Here is a 19,053-nt window from a genome sequence, read left to right on the forward strand (position 1 = left end):
GGGGTGGGGTGGGGAAGGAAAAATGCATAGAAATTATGCCAAGGACTAACCTTCTGATGTCATGAACTATGTTTTGCTATACGATGATTCATACCACTTGCCTATATACCTGGCTGATGTAACAGGTTAATGCATTTACAGTGATGCTCAATTTAACACTGCGCTTCAAGGATGGTAAAAATTCAATTACCAGTAACTTCCTAGCAATTCAAATAGACATGTCTTCAAGGCCCTACACACTTAACTGATCCACATGTACATCAAACCAAGTTTTCAACCTAAGCTCCACATGCCTACGAAAGGAGCTTTATGTGCTTTACATGGTTTTTTTTTGTTTTTTTTTTTCCAATTTTGTTTTTCATGATTTCACTCTGCCTTGGAAGGTAGCTGGTTAAGTGCCAGTCTAACTGCCATATCCCTTTTCTCCCCACCTTCTCAAATCTTTCAACCACAGTAGCATACTCAAGGATATTGACCTAAATGACTCCCTCCCTGCACCTCCTCTGTAAGGTCTCCCAGCTCAGCAATACAGGGGGGTACAGGTCAACCCATCACAGCAGGCTTTCCTCTTCACAAATAAGCCTTAGAAATGGCAAAACAGCATCTAACAACATTTGAAACAACTCTCACTCTACTGTCAAGCAAGACTAAAGAGCCACCCAAGTCTTCATCCCAGACCAAGCTTGAAGTAACCTCAGCTTTCCATCACCACCAATGGTGGTGGGAAGGGCTTTATCCACACAGACCAGAGTCTTAGGCTGAAGCCATCATTAACCTCTCCTTCCAGAGAAATAAAACACCTGTGTCACATCACTGGCTGTTAATGAGCTTCATCTCACATCAGTGACAGAATAAGTCTGAAAAGCAAGTAGCCAATTATAAACAGAGATTCTGACTCCATTTCCCCTCCTTCTCCTGCATCTTGCTTCTTTCTCTCTTCCCATATCTGCCTACAGAAAAATATTAGTTGTCTTCAGAGCAGAGAGTGTTCATTTTTAGTGAAGTGATTTTCTACTGAGGAAGAAGATTAAATAAATAGCATCAGAGAATCTCAGCACTAAGACAGGGGTGATAGCTGTGGTTGCTGTGCTGAATTATGCAGGTCTTCATTGTGTACAACAATGGTCCTATAAAGCATGTGGGTGGCACACACTATATGCTGTCCTTTACTATTCATTGCATAAACTGGTTTGATTTTCTAAATAACAGATAAATATTTTGCTGTCACTTAGCAACCTTAGCTGTTCTTTTATTTTCTTAAAGCTGAAGTTATTCCAAGTAAAACATTATCTGTAAGGATTCTGTTTGCTGTCACTCAGCACAGACTACACTGTGTACATACTTGTCATGCAACAATTCAGTGCCTCACAGAATCAAATAATAGATTTCCAAAATCAGCTAATACATTTACCAAACAAATTTGTCATTCTTTATAGTCAAAGAAGCACAACATGGCATTTATCTTTTGTTGGTCTGCCACTCATTTAAAAACCAGAAAAAAACAGAACAATGTACAGGTCATTCAATTCCACTTACAGGGTATTTCATTTAAAGTTAGAAATATTTTCTGTATCATTAAGTCTGAAACTTTAAATATTTCTATTGTCCAGAGCAGTGTATTCAAGATTCTTTGACAGGATTGTAAAACATTTCACAAGGAATAGAGGGTTTGGGCGTTCATTTTCCTCAGGGAGTAGAGAGGATGGGACAAAAATCACAGGCAGTGAGCAAAGGCAAAGTCAAAGTCTGATTTATGTGAAGGAATTCAAGAGTACCACACTGACTGCCAAAATATAGAACTGAAGATGGCTTCTAGAAAGGTCAGATTGGCCACCTGAGAGGAAAAGAAAATTAAGTGTTTTGATAATGAGGGGGAACAAATATCTGGGGGACATGGAATCAGACTTTCCTAATTTTTGGACAGAAGAATGAAAAGATAAAAAGAAAAGAAGAAAAAAATATCTACATAAAAGTTCCTCATGATAATGGTAGATTTCTTCATTGTTGAAAAAAATTGTCTTTTACAGACTATGACACACAGGGTAAGAAAGCGTGTGCTATGTCTTTGCCCTAAATACACTACATATCACACCCCAATAAAAGCTATTTCCTCTGAGATGAGGTTGCCAGTGCTGTTGCAATCACTTCCTTTGTACTTACTCCTACTATCTGAGATTTGCTGTAGAATTTAGCTGACAATCATCAGCTAGATTTAGATTATTGTATTTGTTTCTTCTGTGAGGCAGGCTTCACTGATCTCTGAGTCTTGAGTGGCTGCACAGACATGCTACAGCTGGGTGAGCTATGCATTGCTGTCCCCTCCTGCCACAACTGTTGGGGGGCATCTCCCATGTAGAGTACATACCGGCACTCTGGCTTTACTTCCCTGAGATCAACAGAGCCACAAGAAGACCAGTCATGCCCGAAAGCTACACAAGCAAAGCCTCAGGCCAAAAAAGCTGATGATGGCTCATGCGGGTGACCCTGAAAATGAACGCCTAGCACAGATGCACAGTGATCCTGATCACGGTGGGAACCTCAGCTACCAATGCCTTTCCAGAAACGAAAACGGATGGAAGTTTAGAGGTAACTGCTGCTAACATGTAGATAGATGTATAGCTCTGACTCACAGTGTACGTCAGCAGTTCAAATTGTGCTGGACTGAATGGATTTGCATCACTTCTTACAGCACAGCACCTGTCTTCCTCCTCTGCATCTACATCATTTTTTCCACCCCATGTTAACTTTGCACCCCCAGAACTATTTGTCAGAACTATTTACTCCAAGAAACCATCTTTCTCATTTTGCAAAGCTTCTCCACATATAAATTAAGCTATCAGAAACAGCTTTTTCATACCTCAAAAGTGTTGAACTGAAGAGCTTTGTTTGCCAACAACATTACACCAGGATATTTTGCCAGCAAAGATCTCTAAGTGTAGCTGAGGATGCTACAGCAGAGCTGCTTGAACTAACAGAAGCATCAGCAAAATACATGTGCCTCCAACCTACTCTCATCTTTCCAAGGTTGACATTCATGTTCCATTTCAGCCCACTTTCTAAGGAGACACTGTAATCATACAACCTTTCCTTGGTTGTGCAAATGTCAGCTTTTTCCTCATACACATAACTTCTGCATGCATTTCTCAGTTTCTATCAGTTCTGAGGGGAAAAAAAAAAAAAAAATGTGTGGAAGTTTCACAGACAACAAGATTTTCCCTTCTCTGAAAAATGGAATTTAAAAGAACACCAAATTATTCTTAGTGATGGAAAGGCAAGCAAAACTAAAAGACTAATTTCTGTTTGGCACCTGGCAAATACAAGTCACATGCCCACCACACTCTGGCAACATGTTTCAGGACTAATTTGGCTTAAATTCAAGGAATAGAAAGGATAACAATAAAAGTTGGGATAAAATCCGGAACAAAATATCCATTTTATTCTGAGTTCTAATACTCTTTTAAAAAAATATTTCACTAAACTAGGTAATTTTACAAAATATTTTCCACAAAAGAATATCTAGTTTCATTAATAAGGAGTGTGGTGTTCATACTCCACCTACCTTCTCTGTTAGGCCTGTGAAACCAAGAAATTTAGGATGGATGGGACTGCTAGAATTTATCTAGTCAAACCTGCTTCTCAAAGCAAGGCTAAGCTCTGAAGATACATCATGCTGTTCTGGATGTTGTCCAGACAAGCTTTGCCTATCTCCAAGGATGAAGACACTGCATATTCTCTATGTAACCTGCTCCTATGCTTTTTCTGAAGTTCCTGCCCAGTCCCCTAATATCTAGCCAGAAGTTCCATATTTTGGTTTTGTGACTATTCCTCCCTCTTCTTTTCTTGTGTATCCCTAAAAAGAGTCTGTCTCCATCTTCTCTATAGCCTTGTCCCCCTTAAAGCCTACACAGCAGTCAACCTCTTAATCATCTCCAGACTAAACCAACCCAGACTTCTCCACCTCCCCTCGTGTATCATGTCTTCCACTTCTCTAAGCATCTAAGGGGACCCTGATAGACTTCTTCCAGTTTGTTATTATTTTTCTACTTGAGGACCCAAAAATGGACTGAATATTCTAGATGTGTGGCCACACCAGTGTTAAGCAGATGGGAAAATAAACATACTTCCCTCAACCTGCTAGCTGCCCTCCTGCTGATGCAGCTGAACACAAGTCAGCCTTCATACCCCCAACTCACATTCTAGTTGCTCTCCATCAGGATTCCCAGGTCCTTTGCTGCAGAACACCTAGCCACTCAGTCCCTTGACTGTAAGGATACACACGGCTCTGGCTTATAAGTGTGACTTGGCTTTTCTCTGTGATAAATGTCTGGAGATTTTTGTTGACTCATTTGTCCAGGAATTCAGGAGTCCCCTGAGCAGTGCCCCGGACTTTCTGCTACCAAGTGCTCCTCTTAATTTGGTGTCATCTGAGGATGTGCCGAGGCTTCATTCTGTTCTATTTTCCAAGCCAATCTATAGAATTATTTAGGTTGGAAAAGACCATTAAGACCTACACTTGATTATTATACTTCTACATGAGCATCTTTTTGTCAACTCACTCATACCCTCCCCCAGATCATCATCCCAACAGAAATATGAAAATACCACTTCTTTATGGAGATTGGAAAGATAAATTGACAATTCATAAACTGCAGCACAAATGGTTATTTTGAACTAAAGTTTTATGGCTTCCCTAGAACTGGATAGGAGGTCCACATCACTGAATCACTCTTCAGGTTAAGTGCAATAAATTCAGGTTTAAAAACTATCTCATTAATTACATGCCTTCAACTCCAACTAACAAATTAATGTCAATAAAATTTAACAAGATTAGTGGATAACATATGTGTCAACACCTTGCCAAAGCACATTGTAGGTACCAAAAATTGTCTTGGGATAGCACACAAGTTTATGGAAGAGAAATCTACTGCAGATTATATGCACAGAAATGATACATACTAAATATACCTCCCCCTCATCTGGTATAGGAAATTCCTGAGATTAATAATTATGGGAATTATCACATACACTTGCTTCATTTTCAATCTCTGCCTAGGCATCTGATTAAGGCCACTGTTAGTGTAGTTGGCTAGATGAACTGTTTTCTCAATCCAATATACAAACAGAAGAACCTAAAGAAGCAGACATAAAGCCTGGCCTGTACAGTTGTGTTGTCACATCATACAGACACACATACTTTACACGTGACCACACACAACCCAATTTAGCTATGGTATGTTAGAACTAGGATGCTCAAAGAGCCATAATATTAAGCACCACAAAAGACACAAAAAAACACTATGCTAACCCAAGTGGCCTTCAGTTTCGGCTAGTAAGGACACCACTGCTTTAAAAGAGACTACAGCTCTGTATAAGCCATCCAGGTATCACCTCATCTTGTACACTTATTTTTGTCATGTACTCTTGTACTTTGTAAACCTGTAGCGGGAGAAATTTCCACTTTGAAATCCTTCCCCAGCCTCTCAAGGTGAGCCTTCAAACATTTCCATCTCTTACTTTTCAATGAGCCTCAGGAATCCATTTCACAGAATCACAGAATCATCTAGGTTGGAAAAGACCCTGGAGATCATCTAGTCCAACCGTTCTCCTAGCACAGTTCCCACCTACAGCATATCCTTAAGCTCTAAATCGACCCTACTCTTGAACACTTCCAGGGATGGGGACTCCACCACCTCCCTGGGCAGCCCATTCCAACACCTAACAACACATTATGTAAAGAAATGCTTCCTAATATCTAGTCTGAACTTTCCCTGGTGCAACTTGAGGCCATTCCCTCTTGTCCTATCGCTTTCTACTAGGCTAAAGAGGCTCATCCCCAGCTCTCTGCAGCTTTCTTTCAGGTAGTTGTAGAGGGTGATAAGATCTTCCCTCAGCCTCCTCTTCTCCAGACTAAACACCCCCAGTTCCCTCAGCCGCTCCCCGTACGACCTGTGCTCCAGACCCTGCACCAGCTCCGTTGCCCTTCTCTGGACACGCTCGAGTCATTCAATGTCCTTTTTGTAGTGAGGGGCCCAAAACTGAACACAGGAATCGAGGGGCGGCCTCACCAGGGCCGAGTCCAGGGGTCAGATCCCTTCCCTGTCCCTGCTGGCCACGCTATTGCTGACACAAGCCAGGATGCCATTGGCCTTCTTGGCCCCCTGGGCACACTGCTGGCTCCTGTTCAGCCGGCTGTCAATCAACCCCCCCAGGTCCCTCTCTGACTGGCAGCTCTCCAGCCACTCCTCCCCAAGCCTGTAGCGCTGCTGGGGGTTGTTGTGGCCCAAGGGCAGCCCCCGGCATTTGGCCTTATGGAAACTCCCCCAGTTGGCCTCAGCCCATGGCTCCAGCCTGTCCAGGTCTCTCTGCAGAGCCTCCCTACCCTCGAGCAGATCAACACTCCCACCCAACTGGGTGTCAGCTCCAAACTGACTGAGGGTGCACTCGATCCCCTCATCTAGATCACAAATAAAGATGTTAAACAGGAGTGGCCCCAAAACCGAGCCCTGGGGGACACCACTCGTGACCGGCTGCCAGCTGGATTTAACTCCGTTCACCACAACTCTCCGGGCCTGGTCGTCCAGCCAGTTTTTTACCCAGCAAAGTGTGCGATTGTCCAAACCTCGAGCAGTCATTTTTGCCAGGAGAATGCTGTGGGAAACAGTGTCAAAAGCCTTGCTAAAGTCAAGGTAAATTACATCCACAGCCTTTCCCTCATCCAATAAGCAGGTTGCTCTGTCATAGAAGGAGATCATTTAGCACAACCAACATCTAAACACTATCTGAACAATACATATAAACACCTGCATAGCCATCACAATAAACATCCTCTGTGACAGACACATCCAAATCCCTGAATACATTTGTTTCTCAAGACATAACATGATTTTGAACCAGCACAGCAGATCATCTCATGAAAACCACAGGGATGAAACTAAGCAACTGCACGTGGCAACAACTCGCACAAACATTTCCTTAACAGCAAAGAGAGCACTTCTCATGAACGTGCACTGATCTCTGACCTCCCAGCTCCATCTCTCAGAGCTATTTCTGAGATCTAATTTTCATAAGCTTAGAGGATTGCAGTACTGAAACCCAATAAAGTTTATTTTTGTGTTGCATTATAAAATTCAACCAGAGAAATGTCCATTAAGTAGGTAAAAGCTTTACCATGACCCTCCCAACACCCATGTACACTTTCCATAGCTATCTATTGTCTAACACATTCTGATTGACTACCGTAACATAGTTCAGTGAAGAACAAACATCCCCATCTAGTGGTTACCTCCAAAATTTTATGCACCTGTCTCAGACTTTGAATATCTCACCTGCCTAAAACTCCCTCCCCTTTTCCCCACTTCCCCAATCATGCAGACTGGTTTAATAAAAGCTACTAATTTTCCACCACAAATCTTGTTCTCCTTACATCCAAGAGCTGTGATCACTATGGCATTATTCAACATCAGCAGTCTAATACACTCAAATGGAAGTTCTTAATACACCACTAGGTTTTGCTCATCAAAATATGTAGGAGACTCTCCATCATTTGAAGACTTAAGTACAAAGGAACATCTCCCTGAACCAAATGTTCTAGCAGAAGGAAAGGATTTGAAAAAAAGACAACAGGGCACGTTTTTACATGCACATAATCAGGAAGTCAGACTAGATCATCGTAGTTGTTCTGGTCAGTTTGCAGAAAGTTCTCAGGGCTTAATTTACACAGCTGAAACTACCAAGTAAGCAATACAGATTTTATAATAACATCTGACTGCAGCTTTAAGCAGTACTCCACCTAGTTGCAAATTCTCAGACATAAAAAGAACAGCCTTCCAGAAAAGATGCAGAGGTAACTTACATACAATCCTTGAGCACATTACAATCAAACATGTTTTGTCAGATATCTATATACACACCAGACTCAATCTTTTCTCTACCAAAATACATAGACATACTATCCAAATTTACACACTTGGTCTTACTGACTCATGTATCTGCAATGCAATATCATGCATTCCATAATCCATAATTCAGTTATACATATATACACTATACATGACTATGATGTCCTCTTTTGCCAAAGCGTTATTTTAGTGTTTGAGTTTACACACAGTACTCAAACATCTGTTGACATCTTTTATCCACAGCATATTTATTAGCAGGTAAAGTAAATTTATCAAATACTGCACATTCACTCACCTTTTTGGAAGAATAAGGTTGTCTCAGAACTGTATGCTTTAACATTAAAATGTAGAAGGAAAATACGGTATATAAATCTAAATGCACAGTTTTCACATTCTAAATAAATCTGTGAGACTTCACACATTTCTTGAGAGGCCCAAGAGATTAGTATACTAATTCTATCCAAAGTTATATTTCCCTAGGCAATCTTTATATAACTAAGAGCCACAAGAAAACAGTCAATTAAAATTCCCTTAAAAGGATAAGTACTCAGAAAAAATCTCCTTAGAATACCACAAATAAACGGCTGTCCATTCTGGTTTAGAGGTTCCAAGCAATGGGATCCTCATAGTCATTAAACTGGGAAATTAGAACAGTAGCTAAGAGATTTTATTGTCAGACTTTTCCTGAGAATGATTCAGAACTTTCTCCTTTTTTTGCTACATTTTAATCCTATTTCTAGTGCTGCCTTTTGCTATGCCAAGTGATTTACTCTGCTTGGTATGTATTCATACCATCCAGGCCTTTCAGAATTTAGTTTAGTTTATGAGCATCTTCTTCCCATCTCATCACTTTTTTTTTTTTTTTTTTTTTTTTTTTTTTCCTGGAGGGAAAAAGCAGCTGCATACATTAAAAAGAAAACATTTGTGTTCTTTTTCTTTCATAATCAAAGCTTTGGATTCTGGTTGTTTGTGTTTTTTTTTTTCTTAATTAAAAATTTCCCTCTTCTTAAACATTTGAAATGAAGTCACAGTATTTGCTATCAACCACCTACTAAATATCATCTACAAATTTCATTCCTAAGTATTAATTCTGTCCTCCCTTGTGAAAATGCTATATAAAGCAACCCAACATGGATGCTCCTTAGTTCTCACAGAGTCCTTCTGTGACCTGATGCGCACAGTTCAGGCCACCACAGTTCCCGTAACTGCTGAGATATAATTTGGTCTCCAGCACATATGTGCTTGCACACCAGAGTAGACAGTATTAGCATGCTACATTTTTGAGGAAAACACCTGGTTTTGACACCTCTGCCATACAATGTGCTGGCCAAGTCAGAGATCAGCCCCTTTGTGACAAAGAGCTGTGGTGGAGAACGGCACCAGGGAGGTCCTGACCCTCTTGCCTTGGGAGCTACTTGCCCCTGGCCCCTGTGGTACTTGTCAGCAACCTGTCTCCTGCATTCCTGGAACCTCAACCCAATCCTCACCCACTGATATGACTCCCTGGCTTGGCCTTGGACCTGCCTCATCACCACGGCCTTCCCAGGGGACCACCAGACAGAAGCTGACCCTGAACACTGCCTCCAGACATGATCCTGACTCTGGCTCCCACCTGGCACCCCAGCTTGCCTCCCCTTAAGGGCTGGCCTGCTCCTAGTGCTCCCCAGCATCCCCTTCATTTTCCCCAATTGCCCTCAAAATTATCTCCTTCCTAGCAATAACCCAGGGCCTCCACATCTATTCTCCCCTCTTTCCTTACCCTGTCTCCAGTTTTGGTGACCACAGAGCTTTAAGTATTCTGCTCCCCATGTTACCTCTCCTCCTTCTCTTCTGTCAGGCATGCTCTCAGCAGAAAGGCAGAACACCACCCTGAAAAACAACTACCCCTCACCCTAATGAATAAAAATGTACCTTTAACATTTGAATCTATATTACTCAAAATGGAAGCAGAAACAACACCATTTATAGTATCTCCCTGTAGATCTACATCCACCACTACATGAAGTGTATAAACTATTCACTGTTATCAGAATAGCTTTCATCAAGATTTCCAATAATTTCATTCCAAACATAACCCATGCTGTATCTTTGTCTTCCCCATTTTTGTACTGTTTTCAAAACTGTGCAGTCTTTCAGCTTTCATAAATCAATCTTCTCCTTATATATCTTCTTCCTCACAGACACTTCAAAGATTTCACCTCTGGATTCACCTCAGCTCACATGCACAACTAGATCTCGTTCAACAGGCACAGCTAAGCTGACAACCTACAGTTCTCTGTTTCTTCCCTCACCTCAGGTTTCACTTAGAAAAACGGACCGGTGTTACATTGTCATTACAGTATCTCTCCCATGATGCCCAGGTGTCAACCTAGGACCAGTACAGCCCTCCTTAGAGGCTTCTAATATCATCCACACTGTGTCCCCCTTTCCTTCCTTTCCTCACCACTCATGGATGGATACTGCAGTTCTTGACAAGGACTAGAAATCTAAAGCAGCTTCAGCCCAGACCTCATTCCTGGCAGAATTTTTGCTTTCCCCTAAATAATCTCTGTGATCCAGCTTTTCCTACATTCAACACAAGCTGCTTACATTTGAGTTATTATTTCAAATTCTACCTGATTAGCACAGCATCACTGTCTTCCAAAGATGTGATTATTCATCACTGAAAAGGCCCGCTTCTTTCTTTTGCCATGAAAAGAAGGTAAACAGTTCAGATACAATTCAGTCATATCACCAATTTTACACTGATGCATTTTTCTAAATCAATTAAAAGAGAAACTTTAGAGTTTAGGTCCCTAATATTCTTGCCTTAGGATACTTACTAGGTTTTCAAAACAATGTTTAACTAAGAAATTAATGCAATTTACAGCTGTATTTCAGTAACTCATTTCACATACAGCCCTTTTTTGCCAACAACAGGGACCATTAGACACATTGCAATGCACAATACAAAGCACTGAGAGAAATTTAGTTCTGTGAAAATAGAGCACAGAAGTCAGAGAGGTCTGGCCTTAACCCTATGACTTATCCTACTTAAAAGTAAGGAGGAATAAAGTCATAGCAAAATTCTGCTTTCCCACAAGAAATAGTACTGCAAGAAAACACCTTTCAATTGACATTTCAACTTAAAAAAAACCCATCTCCAATTATAAGGTTAGATTTACATAAGATTTCAGTATCAGCAATACAGACTTGGAGAAAACAAAAAAACCCCAAAAGATAAGTTTAATTAAGGTGTTCACTGTGCAGTAATGTTAGCACTAATTTAAAAAGTTATTAAGCTGCACTTATTTCCATAGAAAGTTATTGGCAAAATATATTTCCTTTATTGTAGTCTTTGATGCCTTGAGGGAACAGAGTTAAAAGACTTGAGTCAGTCAGTAAAACAGCAAAGCAATTCTGTTACATCATGTTCTCTTCCACACTCTGAATACTAAGCAGGACAGAATATTAAAACCAAAAGCTGAATGTCTGCCAGCTGTAACATGACTTTGTACCATGCCTAATATATTGATAACTTCCTCTCTTTTCAGTGAATAAACCAAATGAATCACAACAAACAATGAGGTTGTATGGTATTATACTACAGATTTGTTTACTCTATACATGTATATTCAACTCAACAATCACAAAGGTAGTCACTAAAATTCATTCCCCAGGAAAGAATTTTTTTCTTAATTTGCAATATAACAAAGAGGATCCACCAGTAATGTTACCTCCAAGGTCTTAATTCTTACTCTGCACAGGACACAGCAAGTATGCTTTATTTCCCTCCTCTTTTTGTACAGCCTCCATATATCAAATAATGAAGAACAAATACCCTGATACATTCTCCAAAGTAACAGTTCAAATACTATGGTTAGGCAAAAAGTTACTTCAAACACAAGTACTTTCATTACAAAGACAGGTGAATCGGAAGATTTACCTGTAACTAACTTTTTAAAAGGATGTTCTTTTTTATACTCATAGTAGGATTCACTAGTCTTTGTCAGAACAGCCCATACCTGTGAAATCTCAGTATTCCTTTCTTCCCCGCTAGGAAGTGAAAGCACAGTACACCTGCAGGAATGAGGCTGGAAAGAGGAGTGACAGAAAACTTGACAGTCTTATGTTATTGACTTAGACTGCACTAATTCCCAGGGCACAGTGTAGAATCACGTTTGATAAAACACAACAAAAGTCCAGCAGGGAAAGGCAACAGCATCACATGGAAGCTGGGTGGAGCAGGGACAGACAGCACAAGATTCAAGTTTTAGCCATGTTCAGCAGGTTGTTACTTGTCAAAGCATTTGGATAGAAGAAAAAACTGTCCTTTGACTTGATAAAGTAACTCAAATATGGAAATCATTTTATAGCAACAATATTCTGCTGACCCTCAGCTCAACCCAGGAATGAGCCAACATGTGATCATGTTCATTTCCTCTTCTCTAATGTTTGCTAGAGATTAAATCACTTAAACCAGTGCCAGGGTTTCTTCTGGAACGACAGAACACAGCAACAGGTGAATTCCATTTTTACCACCTCCAGATCTTAACTCATACAGGATCATTTCTTCTTCCAGAGGACAGTACAGAACCTAATAAATTTTTCAGATAAATGTATTACCAAGTCTAGAACTTGTTAATATATAAATATCCCCAACTAGCTTGTCACAGATTGTTCATTAAGATTTGAAAGGGAACTAGACTGACACAGTATTTTGGGATATGTGCATTTGTTAAACTCAGTACAGAGGAAAAAAAAAAAAAAAAAAGAGTCATATCAAGATTAAATAAATACTGTAGAAGTCATATTTCTGATTAGGAACTAGCTAAAGAAAATAGAAAAGGAAAAGTACAACACAGTTACCATAAGTCTAGTTGTAAGAAATATTATTAGAATTCAACAACCATTTATTTAGAAAACAGTCTAGAAAAATAATATTATAAATACAGTTTGGTAACTGCTTGGATTTTATTTACAGAGTAAACAACTTGGAAACAACTGGTTTTAAAACAGTCTGAGGTTATGAAGCAGAGAATGGAGTCTGTCAACTAGCTTTTACACTTGATGAAATTCCTTCACTACTGACTAAAGCAAGACAATAAAACTTTTAATCACGTCTTGTGCTTAGTTTCTGCTTACACGAGAAAAACTTACTTTATAACGTTAAGGAATAGAGGGGAAAAAAGACATACACAAATGAAATGGGTTAGCTGTGAATAAACGTAAGTCTGAAGTACATCATATTCACCAGGGTTCCTGGCACTGAAATTGGGCAGCTGCAAGGCAAGGACAGGGCACAACCCGATCCAAGCACCAAGGGGCAACGTCCTGTGTCAGATTCTCATAGACAAGTACAAAAACAAAGAAAAGAGGGAGCAAAGAACTTTAAGAAAAACCCTAACTGGGTACAACAGCAGAGACTAGGCCTCAGAGTAACATGGGCTGCAGATACGTGAGCAGAGATGTGGGCTCCTACTTACTTGCGTTATTCCTGAATGTTCATTAAAAATCTACTGGGAACACTTTCACTTCAGCCTACTGAAATTCATTCCCAAATTTATGAAGTGTAGAAATAGAACCAGTGAACTCTTCTCAATTTACCTTTACTTCTACACTGACAAGTGTGTTTGATTAACATACTACAAGTTATAGTTCCAAGAGTCATTTCACTCCCTTAAATTGCTACCATCCTAACATATATAAAAATTAGGTATCCAGGAAATCTAGGAAGAGAAGTAAGAAACTACACATCATACGGCTGTTTGAAGATACACAGGCACTCCTGCCAATACTAGAAAAAATGTTTTAGCTTTAAACTAAAAATTACATCTTGCTTTTCATCTAGTTAAAAATCTCAAAACCCCTGGAGAACATAAAATCTGCCAAATTTAGGATTATGAGTGGGGGTTGTTTTGCTGTGGTTTTTTTTTCCTATTAGGGAAACACATCGTCTAACAGGAGTTGAAAGGATGCCCCTTTTCAAATCAGTTATATCAAAATACCTTATTCTAGATACCACAAAGGAGAAAATTAAAAAGCTACCATTCCTCTCTTCCCAAAGTCCAAATATTTGAGCACAAATTTTATAATGCGCATAAAATACAAAGGGGTTTTTCATATGTGTTTTATTGCCTTAATCTTCTACAACTCTTTCTATTCTCTCCACCCTCACAAGGTACAAAGTTTTCCTAAACAAAGAGGTAAAAAGGGAATGAATTAACAGTGTTAACCGTTTTCTGTCTAGTTAAAAAACTAGAAAGAGATGATGAAAACAAGCAAGCACACACATACCAAAATTGCCTAGTTCACTATTAACAGCTAAAACTACTGCTTAAACTAAACACTGGAAAATGTTTTCACAGAATCATGTAGGTTGGAAAAGACCTTGAAGATCATCCAGTCCAACCATTAACCTAACACTGACAGTTCCCAACTACACCAGATCCCTCAGCGCTATGTCAACCCAACTCAAACATGCCCAGGGATGGGGACTCTACCAATGCCCTGGGCAGCCCATTCCAATGCCTAACAACCCATTCTGTAAAGAAATGCTTCCTAATATCCAGTCTAAACCTTCCCTGTCACAGCTTGAGGCCAGTACCTCTTGTCCTATCACTTAATACTTGTGCAGACTTGTGTGTGTCTACGTGATGCAGTAGGTCACTATCTCCTCCTGGATTGTGGCGGGTTGTTCTCCCAGTCTCTGTCTTCTGGCTCTGAGGAAGCTGGATTCCCTCAGTACAACTCGTCTTGTTAATTAAAAACCGAGGCAAAGAAGACATTAAGCACCTCAGCCTTTTCCTCATCACGTATTACCATGTTTCGTCCTGTGTGTAGCAGGGAATGGAGGCTCTCCCTGCTCTTTCTTTTGCTGCTGACATACTTACAAATATTTCTTCTTGTCCTTAATTGCTGAAGCCAGATTACCTTCCTGCTGGGCTCTAGACCTCCTGATTTCTGCCCTGCATAGCCTCACAGCATCTTTGTAATCATTGAGTAGCTAGCCCCTTATTCCAAAGGCTGTAAACTACTTTTCTCCCTGAGTTGCAGCCAAAGCTCCCTGTTCAGCCAGGGTGGTCTTCTCTGCCACCGGCTTCTCTTACAGTACCTGGGGACAGTGTGATCCTGAGCCATTAACACTTCCTTCTTAAAGAGTGCCCAATCTTCCTGGACCCCTATACCCTTCAGGACCATCTCCCAAGGGATCCTGTCGAGCAGGTGCCTAAACAAGACAAAGTCAGCCCTTTGCAAGTCCAGGATGGCAGTTCTGCTGCCCCCTCTCCTGGCCTCTCTAAGAATACGGAACTCTATTATTTCACGATCACTGTACCCTAGTCGGCCTCCAACCACCACATCATCCCCCAGTCCTTCTCTGTTCACAAAGAGATCCAGCAGGGCACCTTCTCTGGTCGGTTCACTCACCAGCTGTGTCAGGAAGTTATCTCCCCCACGTTCCAGGAATCTCTGGGAATGGTCCCACTCTGCTGTGTTGTATTACCAGCAGATGTCTGGGAAGTTAAAGTCACCCACAAGAACAAAGGTAAGTGATCGTGACATTTCTCCTAAATGCCTATAGAATAATTCATCCACATCTCTGTCCTGGTTGGGTGGCCTACAGTAGACTCCCGTTACATCATCTGCCCAGTTGGCCTTCCCCCTGATTCTAACACAAAGACACTCCACCCTGTCTTCACTGTACTTGTGCTCAAAGCAATCATAGCAGCCCGTAACATAGAGTGCCACCCCATTGCCTCTCTTTCCATGTCTGTCCTTCCTAAAGAGCTTGTAGCCATCAGCTGGCACACTCCAGTCACGGGAGACATCCCACCATGTTCCTGTAATAGCCGTGATATCATAATTTTCCTGTTGCATCACAGCTTCAAGCTCCTTCTGTTTGTTACCCATGCTATGTGCACTGGTATACATGCACTTCAGATGGGCTGATGTTCCCAGCTCCTTTTTCCATTTAGAGATCCTAATTCCAACCTGAACTTTCACAGGTGTTACCATGGTTACTGATTCATTGATAACCCTTGCATCTTTGTTATGTTGAATGGCTCCATCCCTTGCCTCCATTGCGATGGCAGGGTGAGGGTCATCGATGGCACAACAGCCCACAAACTGTGGCAATCTACCCTGGAGCTAGAAAGCAGGCAGAGATTTCAACCGGGGTTTTGATGCTGACATCAAAAGTCACCTCTGTCACCATGAGTATTTCTCACAGTACAGGATTATTTCCAATGTCATATACAGTACCAGTGGTACCTCTGCAACTCCAGATGTGACAAGTGCCTTTATGTTACAGTGCAGAGGCATGTGGCATTGCTACATTGCAGCTTCTTCTCTGTTTTGACAGTCATGCTCAGTTCATGGTTCTAAATCATGATCACAAAATAAGCTTGCCCCATCCCTCCCTAACTGGTATACCAAAGCATACTTCCTCTAGGATTTTCCCAACAGTTGCTTAATATTGGGCAACATCACCAATGCTCAGCATGTCCCATGCTTTTGAGACACATCTGTTTTCCTGTCCGTGTCTGAATACACCATGCAGTTGGTACACATATGCCTAAATAAATCAATCCAAAATTTATTGGAAGCATCAAGCATACCATACAACTACACACCATTTGTGTATTGTTCATGCACAGAAACTAGGTAACTTACTTTACAAATATCTTTGCATTCATTAAAAGTTCCTCATTTCCAAACCATGCTGATAATAGCAGAAAACATGGATGTCACATTCAAGGTACCACAGATAGAAAGAAGATCCTGTGCTAAGGCCCTTAAAAGTGTATATATTGATTCTACAATCTCATCTTTCCTGCCTGTATGAGCAACTGAATTCCCGATATAGTGTTTCTCTATGAAAAGTAGTTTAAGAAGATTTTCAAACTTGAAGAGTCACAGTGTATTGGAATTATGGGTGCCAGTACAAGGTTTTTAGCTTACAGATTGCAGTCATCCTCCAGAACTATGCCTTACAAATAGTTGAAATTCAGAGTTAATTATGCTGAAATCCAAACTTAAGACTAAAAGCAAAAAATACGACTGAGGCAATCAAACACACCTAGTTATTCCTGCAGCATCATTCAGAGAATAAAAAACACAAAACATGATTAATCTCTTGTTTCTATTAGATTCAGATCAAACTCATTGGGGAGCAAATGTCAAAGCACACCTGAAAGCACCACAAACCCACAGCAAAACAAGACAAAGGCTCCACAGATGCCTTAACTGTATTTCTAAGAGTTACTAATCCATTTCTACTTTGCCACAGTGATTATTTTTTTCCTAAAGAAATATCACAGCCTTTACCATATGAATGGGGTAAGCAGCTGTGGAGACTTACTGTTTCTTGTGGAAGGAGTTAGTGGGGGACAGGGGGGACATACTGGTTCAGAAGAGTCGAGTGCTTAGACTACTCTGAAGTATGACTTACCCGGATTGTTAAATATGGAGCCTTCAGGTTTCAGTGACTCTAGAATATTCCTATATATCTTATTCATCTTATTAATGTACTTTGTTGATTTTGTACAAGATGAATTGTACTCAAACTGCAAAGGATTTGAAGGAAATACTCCCTAATGATCTAGATAGGTCTGAAAACCCAAACTTACATAAGGCTTATCCATCACTAGACATGATGGCAAATAGTGTTAAGTTCTTACTTATTTTTGAAGAACTTACATTTCATGTTTTGCCTCCGTGGGCCAGATAAAGGTGAATATATTTTCTACTAGTACTTTTGAGCATCTGTTTGCCTAAAAATTTTCATGTGGATTCTTTTGTTAACAACAGAGCGTGGTTTAGTTGATGTTGTGTATACACATCTGAAATTTATCATCCTGACCAGAGAAACAGTATGTTCACAACTACAGATTACATTTAGTCATACATCTGCAGCACAGTTAGCATATGTCAACTATGGTAAGAAATGTCTGCCAAGACTCTACATATACAGATTCAGATTTTTTTCTGGTTCATCAATATGTAATTCCTTATCACCTTCTCCACTTACTCTGCAAGAAAATGTGGGAAGGAAGACAGCAAGTTCTTGACTGGTACAGTCCAAGTGAGTTTTAACTCAGAGGCTGAATACGACAGGAAAGCAGACTTCTTATGGAGCAACTGGATCTTTCAAATGGGTTGAAAAAGGTTTTAAAAGAGTACCGATTAGAATCTTCTAGTTCCCTTAGAACAACTTTCCACCCTAAAATGATCTTTCCCCACCCCTTCTCGTCCCTACTGGACTTCTGCCTTAGGCTATTTGTCTTTAGTCCATTCCACCACACACTCATTTTCTCCCTGACTTCAAAGGCCAAAGGTCCATCTACCTTGAACGAGGCTTTCCAAGCACCCATGACTACAGAAAAGTAGATGCCACCTATTTCGACACTGAAAGAATCTACCCAGTTGAGAGCTGCCTATCAGTTACCACCACTTACACACCAACATTGACCCAAATGCAACAATTTGAATACTGATGAGGAAAATAAATCTCAAAGTTCAAGGGCTTACTAAACTTTGACTTGAAGAGAAAATATAGAGAAATAGGCATGATTATTTGAAAACTGCATACACAGAGTTTTAATTTGGTGTGTTGTTTTTGTTAAGGGGTGTTGTGTTAAGGGTTTTTTTCCTGCTATCCTGTTCTTCTCTCCAGCATCTGATATTTTTCACTGAAGAAAAAAAAAAACAAACAAAAAAACCCACTTCAATACATCAAGTGATTGAATCTTTTTTATGATTTTTGGCCAAAACTGTCTCCAATAAAGCTATATTACACCTATTTTAAACATTCTCAGTTTGGAGGAAAGAACTGATGCCCATTAGCTGGGTTGCAAGCTGTCAGGATTCCAGTATTGCTTTTAGCTCTTTACATAAAATAGCACATCCAATTTCTCATTTCACTATTTTAAAATATTTGCTACTCCTACAAATAAGAAGCTGGTAATGATCTGTAATTTTCACTGCCTAACGTTCTGTCCTTTTAGATAAGATGCATGCAGTATCCCATAGAAACTATGAATCTCAACATTTGCAGCAAATCATTGAAGTTAAACCAAAGCCCTAGACTTCAGACTTATTTTGTGGCTGCCCTGAAGCTTTGTTTAGATTCAGCAGCTATATACATCTGAAAGTCTCATGGCTTCCCATGTAGAAA

Source organism: Athene cunicularia, assembly GCF_003259725.1.
Source record: "Athene cunicularia isolate RWA chromosome 1 unlocalized genomic scaffold, athCun1 chr1_part2, whole genome shotgun sequence".
Classification (NCBI taxonomy): domain Eukaryota; kingdom Metazoa; phylum Chordata; class Aves; order Strigiformes; family Strigidae; genus Athene; species Athene cunicularia.